The 15,192-nt window shown below is 41.6% G+C and overlaps 1 protein-coding gene across 5 annotated transcripts in view; it reads right to left on the bottom strand.

The window, feature by feature from the left end:
- Positions 1 to 15,192, bottom strand: part of LRRC7 (leucine rich repeat containing 7) — a 2,053,453-nt gene that overhangs the window by 1,886,077 nt on the left and 152,184 nt on the right. For all 5 annotated transcript variants that reach the window (XR_013603484.1, XR_013603481.1, XR_013603483.1 and 2 more), the window contains exon 2: positions 1,593 to 1,690. The gene's annotated coding sequence lies outside the window, so the exon portion shown is untranslated. The remainder of the gene's footprint in view (positions 1 to 1,592; positions 1,691 to 15,192) is intronic.

A 15,192-nucleotide genomic window follows, 5' to 3' on the forward strand; every position in this document is an offset into this window, starting at 1 on the left:
AGACAACCTCAATTGTGCAAAATTGGTGGCCCAGTGTGAATGCAATGATAAAGATTTAAAACATAAACTGGATTATATATGGTCTCAGTTCACAGCGATTAGCATCATGACTGGTATGATGTTATGCTGTGCATTGAATTCCAAGTGGATATCAAGCAGAATATTATTGCTTATGGAATATATGTTATTACTCAATAGTACATGATCAGAATACTTCAAACTGTGAGGAGGGATGAAACAAAGGAAAGGCACACAATCACAAGTGAGCTTTGAAAAAGGGAGAACATTCTAAGGAGAGTTGTAATATCTTCATTGTGTTTATTTTGGGGTTCCTTGTGGATTATAATACAGGGGGATTAGGTCCACATTTTAAAATTAAGTACCAAGCTGAACTGCTTACAAATTTTGCTTTATCTATTCCCCTATATTTTTCCAAATGTAGTGTCAAGTTAAGATTTACATAACAAATCTATAAGAAATACACAAGCACTACAGATTCCACTTTGCATCTGAAGCAGGTTGGTGCACAACAAAGCAGAAAATACCATTCTAGAAACCCCCAGGCACGTCTGTATTTACAATATTTGCGGCCTCTTTGAAATAAGTGCATGCACTACTCACCTATTAAAGTAGTGAATAGATCAATCAAAACACTATGAAAGTATCAAACAGTTTTGATGACAAACAATTCAACTCTGGAAACAGCTGGCAAAAAACTTTGGTTTCATTATAATAGTTTGTTGTATTGTGCAACATTAGAGTATGTCTCTAAGGTTGGGAAATTGCAATATTCCATAAAGACAAAAACATAAGAATAATCCGCCATCCCCTCTTCACCAAAATATGTCTATCTAAAAACTATTGCTCCAGAATCTTGAAAAAAATAGTGTGCCAATAGTCACCCCTTATTGTCAACAAGGCATACAATTTTCTATAATTGATTTTTCTTTTAGATGGTTTCTGGCCTTCTTGCGCTGTCTCTTTACTCAAAGGTATTAATCAATTCTTGTTTTATGCTTGTATTCATTTTTTTTACATTCCTCGAGATTACAATTATTCTGGCCTTAAAATAATTCTAAAAGAAAATAAAGACAATCTCCCAAATTGAATTTTTCATGCAGTGGTCTCCATTTCTCATCTCTGAATCAGAGAAAGTAGAACATATTTCTTCACATATAAGACCGAGCCTCTGACTAAATGCTTTCACATTTTAGAATTCAACACCTATTATGGACTTCTTAATGCAGGACGCAAAAATCACATTACACTGTACTAAAGTAAAATGAATTAAAACAAATCTATCAGATTATGGAAATTTTAAAATGCTAACTTATTTTCAGCTATCGGAATGATAAGGCAAATCTTGTACAACAATTAGCTCTTGTAGTTCTATTAACATGCCACCCAAGGAATGTTTTGTTCCTGGATTTCTGTATAATTTATTTTCAGACAGTATCCGTGCTCATTCATCTTAAAAGCACTTTTAATTTATTTCAATATCCTGTTCTGAATAAATGCCCAGCAAGCGAGACACAACAAAGCAAGTTGATACTTTGCACTTCATAACAAATCAATTTACCAAACACACTTACATTCATCCTCTGGCCTCTTAATCGGAGCAAGCATCCTCTGGACGCCTGGGCTTCCTTGGTGGGGAGGAGGATCTTTATGCCTCACAAGGTTATCCATCCTGTAACAATACAAAGAGGTATATAATATTGTTTCTCTTCAGTATTTGTTTTTTTCCAATACAACACAAGTTGCTTTAAAAAGGCTTAACATTCAATGTAATCTCTAATTGGTTCGATTAACAGAAAATAAACCAAACGTTCTAAAAATACACATCACTTTTTTACAAATTGGAGGAAGCATATTTATTGTTCTGTAATGACTAGGGCTGGGCGTAGATCGCGAAGTAGCGCTACGCGAAGCTACGCAAAGTGCACTTTGCGAGCTACGCTTAGCACTACGCAAACTGCGTAGTAGCCTGTTCGCACTGTGCAAGATGCCGTTTTCAATGATTGCAGAGTGCGGACAAGCATCCAGCACTGTGCAATCATTGAAAACGGCATATTCCACAGTGCGAGCTGTGGTTTTCTGCCGCTCGAGTACATTGTTACTCGAGCTGCAACTTTCTCAATGCGGACTGGTAGTTTCTCACCGCGAGCGGTCGCAAGCATATGCGACCACTTGAAATGGGAAACCTGACCTCCCCGCGTTGAGAATCTCGCCGGGAGGTTTATTTTCCACGCTCGGGATCGGCAACTTGATGTTGCTAATCGCGAATGGGGGAAAAGTCTCGCCGGGATGCCATTTTGCTTGCTCGCGGTCGGCAACTTGACGCTGAGGACCACGGGCAAGCAAAAAGTGACAGCTACGCTACGCGTGTTTGCACTGTGCCACGTGCATAGTGCGAAGTAGCGCAAACTTCGCAAGCGTAGCATAGTGCTTTGCCCAGGGTTAGTAATGACCACCATTAAAAAGAAAGTTAGAATCAAAATCAAATTACAATTTGGGCACAAATTGTGCACCACATTAAGTTTTGCTCAAATGCTTTTTGTTGTGTAAAATCAGGCACAATTTGGCCCTGCATACCATGGAACAGACAAAAACAAGCACAATTAGCATGCGCACCCACCAACTGACGCACGCCACAGTACCAGAAATCATTGGAAGGCATTACCACACCAAACCAGCACACGAGTTAGAAAGAGGGACTTGGACTATTTGTTTGAATGCATGGAAAAGTATAGTGGTTTATTTAGATACTGAATCTGCAAACCTCTGGGAATAGCCAAACATCCAATTAAACTCAAATGTCCACTTAACCCTGTCAAAATATGATCACAGGTTCTGGGGTCACATCACATATATGCATCTATAAGCACACTAATCATAATAACGCATCTGTAACCCCAAAGACAAACAACAAGCAATGCAAACACAGAGGTTAGCTATTGATGTAAACAAAGTTAATGTGAAATAGGTCCAAAAACCTACTTGTCATAGACGAAAGGGATCAGCTCATGGTCACTCATCTCATATTTTAGATGAGACGGACATAAGTATCATCTCTATCATTTCATCCTCAATATTTCCTTGAGAAGGATAGGAGCTTCGTTGTTACACTTCATAAGTAGTGTATGATATATACTTATGTGGAGTAGTAATTCTGCCTAACCAGGGAAAATGCGTATACTTTATTATATTTAGTAAACACTGGTTACTCAGATTAAATGTTTAACTTATTACCATTCGTTATTGTAATCACCTATTGCACCTTTAGCTTATTCATCTGGTCCATTAAGCAATGTTGCAAAATTTCTTATCGATATATTGACTTCATTACTTTTGTGCACTTCAAAGATCATTTACTAAAAATGCAAAATTCAGTACAGCATATCTCACTGAAGGTAATTGCCTTGAACAATGTAATAAAAAGCAAAAGCAACTCAAAGCAGACATACATTTCCTACAAGAAATTCACCTATCAGAAAAAGATGCAATGAAGCAAAAAGGAGAATGATTTGGTCATGTAGCACATACCGGCTACTCAAGAAAATCTTCTGGAGCAAGCATCCAATTTAAAAAACAAAGCTAGTAGAAACAATCAGAAAATCCATGACTCTGCAGAGAGCTTGTACATTTTGAAAACAGGCATCAATGGGATACTCACAACTCTTACATATTTACTTTCATTGTTCGAAACCATGCACAATGCCAGATGAAATTGAAGATGATTTGATCCCAATCCAAGCAGAAAACCATTTAACCAAGGTATATTTAAAACTGGCACTAGATCTCATTGGATAACTGTGCTAACACCACAAACCACTTGCGGACAGGACTTAATATTTGAGGTTCTGTATAATACAAAAGTTATAAAAACATATGAAGCCAGGAGAATGCACAAACGAGATTATTAATTTTCTTCTTCAATACATAAAAAGTACTCTTATTCCTTGTGAACATGTGTGCTATTCTAACAGTGGTGAATGTAAAACTAGACAACAGATGTATTTCAGCTATTTCCCACCATCCTCCTTTATTCCCTTTAACCTTCATTTCATGAAGTCTAACGCAGGTAGTGTAACTTCTTTGTATTGGGAGGGCTTTTGTCATTGGAATAGAAAGCAGGCTGAACTTCGACCAAACTAGTGCATCTTCAGTTATGCATGACCAAGACACATTTACATGTAATGAAGTTGTGATACATGGGGTGAGGACCCCATACAGAGTTGGTTTGGTGTTTGTTTATTTGGATATAGGATTCGGTAAATGAATAAGGGAAGTTTTTTCAGAGTTTTGTTTAGAAATTGTGTTCCTTGTTGGCAGAGGAATATGCACCCTGTCCAGGCAGTAACCTCAGGGTAAGTCAACAACATACCATAAATTAGTCTGTGCTCACCCTCTGGTAGCTTGGCACAGAGCAGTCAGGCTTAACTTAAGAGGCAATGCGTAAAGTATTTGTGCAACATTTCAAGCAGTAACACTGAAAACACCACCAAAAGACTACACACAAGTTTAGAAAATAGCTTATTTTTTTGTGGACAAAACTAGACCGGAATGACAAAAATCCCAAAAGTATAACCCGTGTTATTAATTTTTAAAGAAAAAAACTGAAATGTTCTGCTTAAAAGCATATAGAACTAACCGGGGATATCTGGTTGCTTGAAAGTTCAGGCCGATCACGAAGGAGCACTGTTCGGATACAGGGAGAAGCATTGGCCCACTAAAAAAGTATCTTAAATTTGTTGAGATCGAGAATAATGGGGGGGGAGTAGAGGTGATGCATCATCAATCCTTACGATGGAAGCCATTAATCGGCTCAGATCTGCACAAAGTCAAGATGCATAGGGAATGGAGGGAATGTGGCAAGCAGCTGATGAAGCGATTTACTTGATCCTCACAGCCGCAGCAATGCAGCCGCAGTCGATGGGGAAGCACCTGTTCTGAGCCACGCAAAGTAGGAGATGCGTCGAGCAGTCCGCTGACGTGATGTGTTGGCGTCAATAGAGAGGCATCTGTTTTGAGCAGCGCAACAGTGTAGATGCATTGATTCTTGCAGGAGCAGCACTTTATACTCCCTTCCAAGGGCACAGGACTGGGCTGGCACCACTTGGCAGGGCAAGACTTGCAGCAAGCAAAGTCCAGGTGCTGTAGCAGGGTGAGTTGAAGTGTTTAATGTCCCAGAGGCTTAGAAGAGGGGGCAAGCTAGCAGGGGCGGCTGGTGTTCCTGGGTGAGATGGGCGCCGCCATGCCACCCTTGGGGGATTAAAAAAAATGTGAGCTGGAACACCGAGCAGCCAGCAATAAATTGTGCTGGCTGCTCGGTGAACAAACATGGGCATATCAGGGTTTTTCTTTGAGGGGGGGTGGGGGGGGGGGGATGATGGCTCTTCGCTCTGCTGCACATGCTTTTGGCTGGGCGAAGATTTCTTCGACCTAAAGCCAGAAAGCAGAGCAGTGATGAAAGATAGGATCTGTGTATCACTGCCAGAATACAGCTTTTAATTTGGGCGTTATTCGTAAAGCCCAGGGAGGAGTCCGAAGCTCCCCATTCATTCCAATGGCTGGGGGAAGGCTAGTCTGGCTTTGAGAAAATAGTTGGGTGTGGCAGTGGCCTCTCTCTCTTTCGCGAGAGAGACCCAGTAACAGTTATTCATTGAAGTGATTGGTGGGCTGGGGTCTGGGGGAGGGGTCAATCCAGCATTTTCCAGTTTGCCTGCGTCATTCGAGTCACAAGTTGAAGCCCGGAGCGAGAGAACATCGAGCTTGTAGGATTGAGGATCAGGTAGCTTGACTGTACAGTGAGTATTATCGAGCTGGATAATAAGTTCATTTGCAACTTCTAGAGGATATTCAGTGTTTATTATTTATATAGTGCTTACTCTACTGACAAGGCGCTGCTATAGCAGTATAATCAATCAGCATTAACATTATTTGTGGCGCATTCAAGCTAGAATGTTGGCGGCGGGCTCTGGGTGTTCGGCTCACGAAGACACATGAGGGGTGGTGGCTCTCACTCTAGGAGTGCGCGCGGGGACTTTATAGCAGGGCCCAGGGGGGCGAAAACAGTGTGTATGAACCAAGCAATATGGCTATTTTGGCCCAGACCACAACGGTCTCTTCCGAGCCAGTTCCGATTACAGCCGCTCCGAGCGCTGAGCAGAGGCCTAATGGAGCAGGCAGGCTCCGGCCTTGGCTACTTCTAATCTGCCAGACAGAGTTTGTCGGAATTAAATGGCTGGCAGGGCCGGGCGGGCATTCATCAAGACAGTGGGTAGAAGGGGGGTATGGGGGGGGGCAGAGGTCTGTTTTATAGAGAGGAAGTGACGGCGACGCAAGGATGTCATGTCCCCTCGTGCAAGAAGCTAAATTTGCCCCTCCCCTCATTTGATAGTTAAAACCAGTCTTAATTGGATTTTAGTGGGCCACTCGCACCCATAGACCCGGTGCCCCTGTGGCCCTGTTGTACGTTTGATAGGCAAGCCCTTGGGTGGGGAGAAAAATACCAACTGTAGTGAGGAGTGTAGATTCACACCAGGGATAGCAGCATGCACTAATTAAGTCAGTGAAAGACAAGGAATACGAGATTCTGTTTCCAGATGGGGTCAGTCCAGAGCAGTGAAGAAAAGCAGGACCCCGCTAAATTATTACTCTTAATTAATTGACGATGATTTTGGAAAAAAAAAATACTCGTTCTAGAATGAAATGATTTAATTCTAGTTATTCTTCAGTGGCACGCACAACACGCTGCCGGACATTGACTTAATAAATGGAGTCTGGCAGCGTGTTACGCGCGCCACTGAAGAATCACTAGAATGAAATAATTTCACTCTAGAACGATTTTATTTTAATTGTGGTTAATTATTTAAATGTGAACGGGAGTGCACAACAGTAATTAGCATAGGGTTGGACGCGAAGAGGTGTTCTAAGTGCGTGCAAGAATAACAAGAACATTTGGTGATGTGTGAGCAATACAGCTCCAAATGATTTCGTTTTTCACTGCACACACTCTATACGTATTGCACTCTGGAGAGTGAGGTTAGAATGAGTTTTAGTGCTTACTGAAGCAATACGGCGAGAGTGCGTGCAAGAAAAATCTAGTATTAAACACACTACCAAATGTTTACATTTTTCACAAATGCACTTGTCTTGGAGGAGGTGTTCGTTCACACAGGAAGAAACATATAGCCTGAGGACTGCCCCGAGTTAATTACTATTGTAAAGAAAACTCCCATGTGAGTTTTTTCCCAGCACATTGGGGGATCTTTATTTGTTTCGCTTCCTTGGGTCCGCCAGCATGGTGCTGCAACCCTTTGGCTGATGGGCCTCCATGTTTGCTAATGGACCTAGTAGTAGTTGGTGAAAATGAAATCATTGCGATTGACCAATAAATGCAGGGAAGAATATAGAAGACGAGGGAGTCACAACAGGCTAGAGAGAGAAAAGAGACCCTTGCGTACTGATGCTTGTGTAGCACTTATGCCTAAAAATCAAGTGTTCATAAGTGCTGACAGGGAACTTGGGGAAAAGAGGACATGAAGGGGAAGGAAGAGGGAGAGGGAGGAAGCAGGATATTCTCATGTTGGTTGCTTGTCTAGCACTTATGCTAAAGCATGGGTTGTTTCAAGGCGCTGAAGTGAAGCCTAAGTGGAAAAGAGAGCCCATGAGAGCGAAAGCAGGACTCATGTGGACAGCGACTGAGAATGGAAATAAGAACAAGCATTGGCAATGTCAATGAACATGAGAACAAGCATTATAGACATTGGCGGTCAGTCAGAGAGCAAGGGCTGTATACGTTTGACAGAGCAGTCAACTAGAGCTGCCTGCCATCTCACCCTATTTCAATAGAGCACCACTTCGTTAGTTTTGTTCTTTTAATTGACATAGTGTGTTATCATGGTGCTTGTAGTCCTGGTTTGCTTCCATTTAGATGGACTGACACTCTCTCTAGAGTTTTGTGTGAAACATGCTCCCTCTGTTATTTTAACATTGTTTTCACATCATAGACCGATGCTAAATCCTGATGCATGCTTTTAAATTGAGTTTCAAAACACATGCCTCCTCATAGGGTGCCCTACTGCCTTTTAATGTTTATTCCTTGCTGTCTTATTGTGTCCAGTCCAACAAATCACAATAACTTGAAACATGCATTTCCTTTGTAGATTTCATTTTATAGGTATATCATAAGGAAATGTGAGGTACTCAGCATTCTTATCACAAAGTCTGTTTTGAAGTTCTGTGGTTATACTGAATGAGCAGCTACCTACAACATTATCATATGAAATCTCTTTATTCATGTCATTACTACACATTAACATTTGTCTTTTACCTTTGTGCTTTCTTAAATTTGCTTGAAAATGCACAAAATTCCCACCCTTTTTTCAAAGTTTTCTCTGGGGAGAACCCCTGAACCTCCCATATGGCGGTTAGGCTCGCAAGCTATGCTCGCTCGCCAAAGGTCATTCCTCTACAAATTTTACACCCCCCACTTTCCTAAGTCGCCACCCGCCACTGCAAGCTACCAAGCCCTTGGAGACACTCTAGGTTCAAGTTATGTGGGTCTAGTCCTTCTCAGTCAGGCCAGAGAGCAGGCAGCAGGGCAGCACAGAAGAAAGGCCGTTTTTCCAGAGCAGCAGTCCAGCACAGTGGCAGTCCTTTGGCAGCACATCAGACCTTCTTCTTGGCAGAGTCTTCACAGGTCCAGTACTGTACTAAAGTGGTTGGGTCAGATGTCCAGTTCTTGAACCCAGTGGTGCCTTTCAAAGTGGGGGAGACTTCAAAGAAAGTCTTTGAAGTGCACAGAGGCCCTCCCTTCCTGCCTGGCCCCAGACTCACTGCAGGGGGTTAAGCAGTCCTTTGTGTAGGGACAGGACACAGCCTATTCAGGTGTAAGCGTGAGGCTGTGCCAGATCATCCCTCTCATCCTGCCCAGAATTGGCCATCAGGACACAGATGGCCCATCAAATCACATCTAAGCTCCCTTTATGTGCGGCTGTCTAGAGGAAATACACAACACCCTAATGCGGCACAATTAACAGCTCCACAACGGAGACCCCTTTATGCCTCTGCAGTGACAGTATTACGGGGTCTGGTTCATTAACCCCTTCCGCGCTCATGACTAACTGAGCTCGTCATGAGTTGTGCCGCTCGCACGCTCATGACGAGCTCAGCTCGTCAGGTAACGCGGTATTTTAAAAAACGCAGCACGCAGCGGGAAAACCGCTAGCGCATGCGGTTAAGTTTACTGCAACCTCCCGGGTGGTGCCCCGGGGGGTGCGGCGCATCCAGTTGGCCCGACCGGATTGAAACTTAGTCCGGTTATGGTTAATGCGATTATGGGCAAGCGTCCCCAAGATAGGGATGAGATGCCCTTTTGGCTTGCCGAGAAATTTGACCAACTGGAGGCAGTATTCCCGAATACTTCAACTGTGGAGAAACACAGGATCCTCGTGATTAGTTTTGCAGAAAGACTTAGTGCCAGACGTAAATGACTGTACCACTTGGGGTGTGATTTTTGCGGCAGTCTATACTGGGTGCTTTGGCACCCCGTCAATGGCTGTCCTACCCTCAGCTGTGCTGTCACACAACCCAGACATGCAATCAGAGACAGGCAGCAGGCACCAAATGGCTAAAGTAAGAAAATGGCAACTTTCTAAAAGTGTTATTTTTAGAATTACAATTTAAAATCCAACTCACCATAAGTTATGATTATAAATTGTGATCCCAGAGACACCAAACGTGGGGGTCCAATCTCTTCCCAATTGGAAATTACACTTATACATTGTAATCCCAATATTATGTTATGGGAGAGATAGGCCTTGCAGTAATGGAAAATGTATTATGTTTTTCACTACCAGGACATATAAAACTTAAACGTCCATGTCCTACTTTTTAAAATACCCTGCAGCATGCCCTTGGGCTGGCCAGGGCCTACCTTAGGGGTGACATATGTATTGAAAAGGAAGGTTTAGGCCTGGCAAGAAGTTTAACTTGACATGAGACATGGTCAAGGGGCTACTTAAGTGGGTGGTACAATCAGTGCTGCAGAACCATTAGTGGCATATAATTTACAGGTCCTGGGCACATGTAGTGGTACTTTACTTAACTATGCCAATTTGGTATGAGCCAATGCTACCATGTTTAGGGGAGAGAGCGCATGCACTTTAGCACTGGTTAGCAGTCGTAAAGTGTCCTGAAGCCAACAAAAACGAGGTCATAAAAAAAAAGGGGGGGGGGGAGGTAAAAGGTTTGGGGTGACCTTTCAGAGAGGGCCATTTTCCAAAAATGTTTAATTAAAGTGAGTAACAGTATAGAGAGTATTACTGTACAGTCTGAGGCCTCATATGCCATATTATGTTTTGAAAACCAGTAAACCAAAGTACAGAGAAAGGTTTTATACATGTTGATCTCGTTTTTACATTGTGTGTACTTTAAAACCAAACAATTCATAGGCAATGCTATTATGAGTGCATGTTTATGGTAAACATGTAGAGACGCATACAAGGAAACCATTGTATTTTTAAGCAGCTGTTGCAGGATTGCCCATAAGGAGCTCACCCAGAAACACGTTGTGCAGACTAGTGCAACTTTTCTAGTAGAGAGTTATTGGATGACTGTATAAATGCCACAATCAGGACTCAGGGCTGGTAAATTGAAATTACAGTTTGGTGTTCATTTGCAGAACATTTTGAAAATAAACTTGCTTGAATCAAGCACCTTGTTGCAATGTAACTTCTTGTGCTACAAGTTTAATGAGAATCTATTAGCGTCAATGTTTACTCATGGGAACCAGCACTGTTGCTGAGCAGGGTGGGAACATCTTTTTTTCTAATCAGGTAAGCAGATTTCGACGTTTTCAGGGCCTGATTCATGAAGGTAAACTTACACTTTTGTATACGTGTACATTTTTTTGCTATTCACAAAATTAATTTTACGAGTAGTATCTTTACAACTGCGGAGTATCCACACAGAAAAAGATAGGACAGTCCTCAGTGTCAAGAGTGCAAGTTTACCTTTATGAAATCAGGCCCACACAGTTTTTGTATCCGATTGCTCAAGAATGAATTAATTCTTGTTTTACATTATCAGTCATTATAAAAGTAATTATATTAATGTAATTACACTAACCGGTCCATGACCGTGCTCTTCTAAGAAACTTTCCCAGCAGGGGAGCTTGTGTGTTGTGCTTGACTGCTAGAGCATCAAAAGGACAGTGCAGGCAGGTGCAGCATACAGACTTTCCTGCTAGGAAAATTGGTTTTATATGCACCGTCAGGGGTCCAGGCAATGTATTTTCATTAATACATTTAGCATCAAGTTAAATACATTGCCTGGCCCGTCACAATGCTTTTGTTTTTTTTCCACCACCCATAAAGAAGCAGGCAGAGAAAAAAACAGGCGAATTTTAGTTGTAAAATGTGTCAAACATTTTTACCCAACCCTTTTGCTTTGTTTCACAGCCATGAGGAAGTGTGGATGAGGAGTGAAAAGGGAGATGTGTGGAGTGAATGCACCCAGCCTTAAGGGCCATCAAGATTACAGTCTGAGCTTTTGGCCGCTGGAGTGAACTGAATAAGTTGTGGAGGTGCCCAGGACAGAGGGCCACTTTCTCATTTGTAACCTGTATTGAGCGCACATGTAAGTATACTTACTATCAAAACAGATAGAAAGGGCCAATGGAAGTAAAGGTAATCACATTATAGTGGCTTACAGTTGTGGTATGTGAGCTATTATATTCACCATAGAAACAGTCTCAACACGCACAAAACTATAGCAGTGTTAATTTTCTTATCTGAGTTTAAGGAAGTAGCAGTCACTGCTCTCAGACAGGATAGATTAGAAAATAAGGACTTTATGCTGGTCCATACTAAGAAGACAATGCCAAACTCTACAGCACATTTCACAAGACAGGTAATGAAGTTATGGTGTATGGATTGAATGAATGTGATTATTTGGTTTTGACACAAGAAAGTCTGATTTAGGCCTCCGTCATGGAAAGGAGGGAGGGACACGTCTTTTAAATTTGTGTGCATAAACGGTCCATAAACTCTGTTCAAAGGACTTCCCTTAGACAACAATTTCAACTAGATATTCAGTCCATATGTTATATAGACAATGCATTAGAAGATAATTTTGAAAACATTTTATTTGCAAATTGTTTTGGAGTTGCGAAATAACTGAGTGTCCATCTGACTAATTTATAGGATATGCAACTCATCTTAATAAAGTGTGCAATCATTTTTCGGAGATGTCAATGATGAAGAGTCCGATTCTGTAAAAATAGGAGAGTTTAAGAGTTATTTCTGGTTGCCTACCTAGAAAATAACCACAGCATCTGCATGGGAATGGGCCTCAAGCTCGATTCTAAGTAAGTGGCAATTAATCCATCAAGGGAAAATAGGAGTCATATCTTCATGGCAGGCAGGGATAGAGTCCCACATTATTGTTCGAGGTATCAAAAAGGCATACACTAACTACCCTCCTAAAAAAAACATTTTAAATATGATTATGGCATAAATAGGAGTATATAGAACTTCAAATAAAATTACAGCTCTCTCTGAAAATAATTCATAACAAGTGTAAGAAATTGAATTATTATTTGGGGTGGGTGACTGCCCCTGCTAAGGAATACTCACAACTCGTCAGGGTGAACCCTCAAAGTCACTAAGTTAACCCGAGCTCAACCCTGTGGTTGCTATGGGACAGAGTAAACAGACTTAACGTAGGTCAATGTTTAACCCCTTTAATTCCGCTGCAGCGCTGGGGGGGAGGAGGGCCACGTGGCGCTGCCATGCTGGTGACGGAACCACTCCGTCACCAGCCACGGGCACGCTGTGCTTGTGAAGGAGTGGTTCTGTCACGGCCCCGCCCGCTCAATAGAATGCGCCGCGAGGCGCGGAATTGCGGTAGCGTGGGCGGGGCGCCGTGACGGAACAACTCCGTCATTAGCACAGCGCGCCTGTGGCTGGTGACGAAGTGGTTCCGTCACCAGCACACAAGGGGTTAAAGTATTTATTGAATACCAAAAAAGTAAAAGTCAAAACAGAAACCAGTAAATAAAGTCCCAAACCGAATAAGAAACAAGGAGAAATAAATATTGAATAAAATGGCACTGAGACAAAAATCCAGTAAGTGAACCATAGATCTAAAATGTTATATTTTTAATTATAAATAGCTCCAAAAAGTTCAAAGCTTCAATGAGTTTGGAAGCGGTTGATTTCAGAATTGTAAACAGCGATAACATTTTGTATTTTAAATCGATCTTTATTGATTGTAAACAAAAATTGCAACACCGTAGAGCTTCAGGATAAACAGTAATGAGCATCTTGCACATAAAATCAACCGAAGTTACAGGTATTTGTCCAACAGCTTTCTATGTACAACTCTTTTGGCCTCGTGTGTGTCTTGTCCCCCGAGAACCAATTGAGAAGCCTTCCTGGGAACTGGGCATAGCAAAAATAACTTCAACTGTGAGTAAATTTTGGCAGGCTTACTATAAGATGAGCGGTGACATACTGAGCCTGGAGTCAGGTAACCTGTAACTCTAGCAGAACAGTGTACAGTACTCTGGTGAACTCACAAGTTCCCCAAACATCCACCAAATCCATTCAGGGGGACGTTCTTTCTCCTACATCGCCGCCAAGTGCTGCAATGACATCCAGCATCACATAAGGACGTCCCATCCCTTGTTGGCTTTTGGAGGGAACTAAAGACCTGGTGGTTCGACCAAGAGCTCCATAAGGCCTACACTCTTGCTTAGCACCTGGATACCCTCACGTGTGATTAGCCGTTCTTTACAAATCGAAATAACATTCACATCACATACAATTTGAATCAGTGCATGATGCGAACATGTGTACTCTCTGCAGAGGGGACTACTGTCTGGCTTCTTCTTTTACAAGTTGCCTTCTTGTTTTTATATCTTCAAAAGGCCCTAATTGCATAAACATTTATTTAGTCTGTATATATATATATTCACTGAAAAAACCATAGGTTATAGACCATATATAGTTAGGAATTAGCATTTAAAAAACCTTATTTTACTCACACAAAACCATTGAAATTCCATATATAGTTAGTTGCACTAACTATATATCGCGCACCCGCAATCCACTGCTGATCATGTCACATATTACATCATTCATGACATGGTCAGTGACATCACTGATGACATCACTGATGACATCTCAAATGACATCACTGATGACATCACTGATGACAACATCCAGTGACTGTATTTTTCTGTAAAGTTAAAATATGTCTTGAGTGGATGTATAAGTGTCTGGATGAAGGATTTAGTAGGTGCATGACTGACTGTATGAGTGAGTGATTAAATGTGTCTCACTGAATGCATGGGTTAGTGACTAAACTGTCTTAATTTGTGCATCATTATGTCTGTTGTTCTGTAAACTGCTGCATGTGTTGATCATTAGCTATACGAGAGGCTATATGTGTTATTAATTGGTTGCCCAAGTATTTCTATGGGAGATTGAGTTTGTGTGGGGGTGGCTGGAAGGTGTGTGACTCTATGCATAGATGTGTGAGCAGTTTATTCACTAGGTGTATGAGTTCAAGAGTGCATGTGGAAACAGCTACATGGGCAGTTGACTGTGTGCATGAGTGTATTGATGAGTGAATGGATATCTCAATGCTACATGTCATAGTAAGTACATATGTAAAACACAGTACATGTGAGAGTTGGCATATATAAATAACTGTGCATGAGAGCCACTGAATGAGTGAGTGGTTGTATCGATCATTGTGAACTTGTATCAGGGATTGTATAAGAGAGTAAATATGTGTTAGTATATGTTTCAATAAGTAAGGTGTGTTTAACTGTATAGTTGAAGAAATGGAGGTGAGATTGTTTCTTTGCATGACTGACTGGGTGTGTGAGTAACTCCATGGATGAGTGGCAGTGTGTGAGTGTCTGTATACACTGAGTGTATCTAAGGTTATATTAGAGTCTGAAGAGGTTTATCGTATTAGCACAAGAATGATGTCAAATGAGATGTCATCAGTGATGTCATCAGTGATGTCATTTGAGATGTCATCAGTGATGTCACTGACCATGTCATGAATGATGTAATATGTGACATGATCAGCAGTGGATTGCGGGTGCGCGATATATAGTTAGTGCAACTAACTATATATGGAATTTCAATGGTTTTGTGTGAGTAAAAT

Source organism: Lissotriton helveticus, chromosome 1_2 (assembly GCF_964261635.1).
Source record: "Lissotriton helveticus chromosome 1_2, aLisHel1.1, whole genome shotgun sequence".
Taxonomy (NCBI): Eukaryota; Metazoa; Chordata; class Amphibia; order Caudata; family Salamandridae; genus Lissotriton; species Lissotriton helveticus.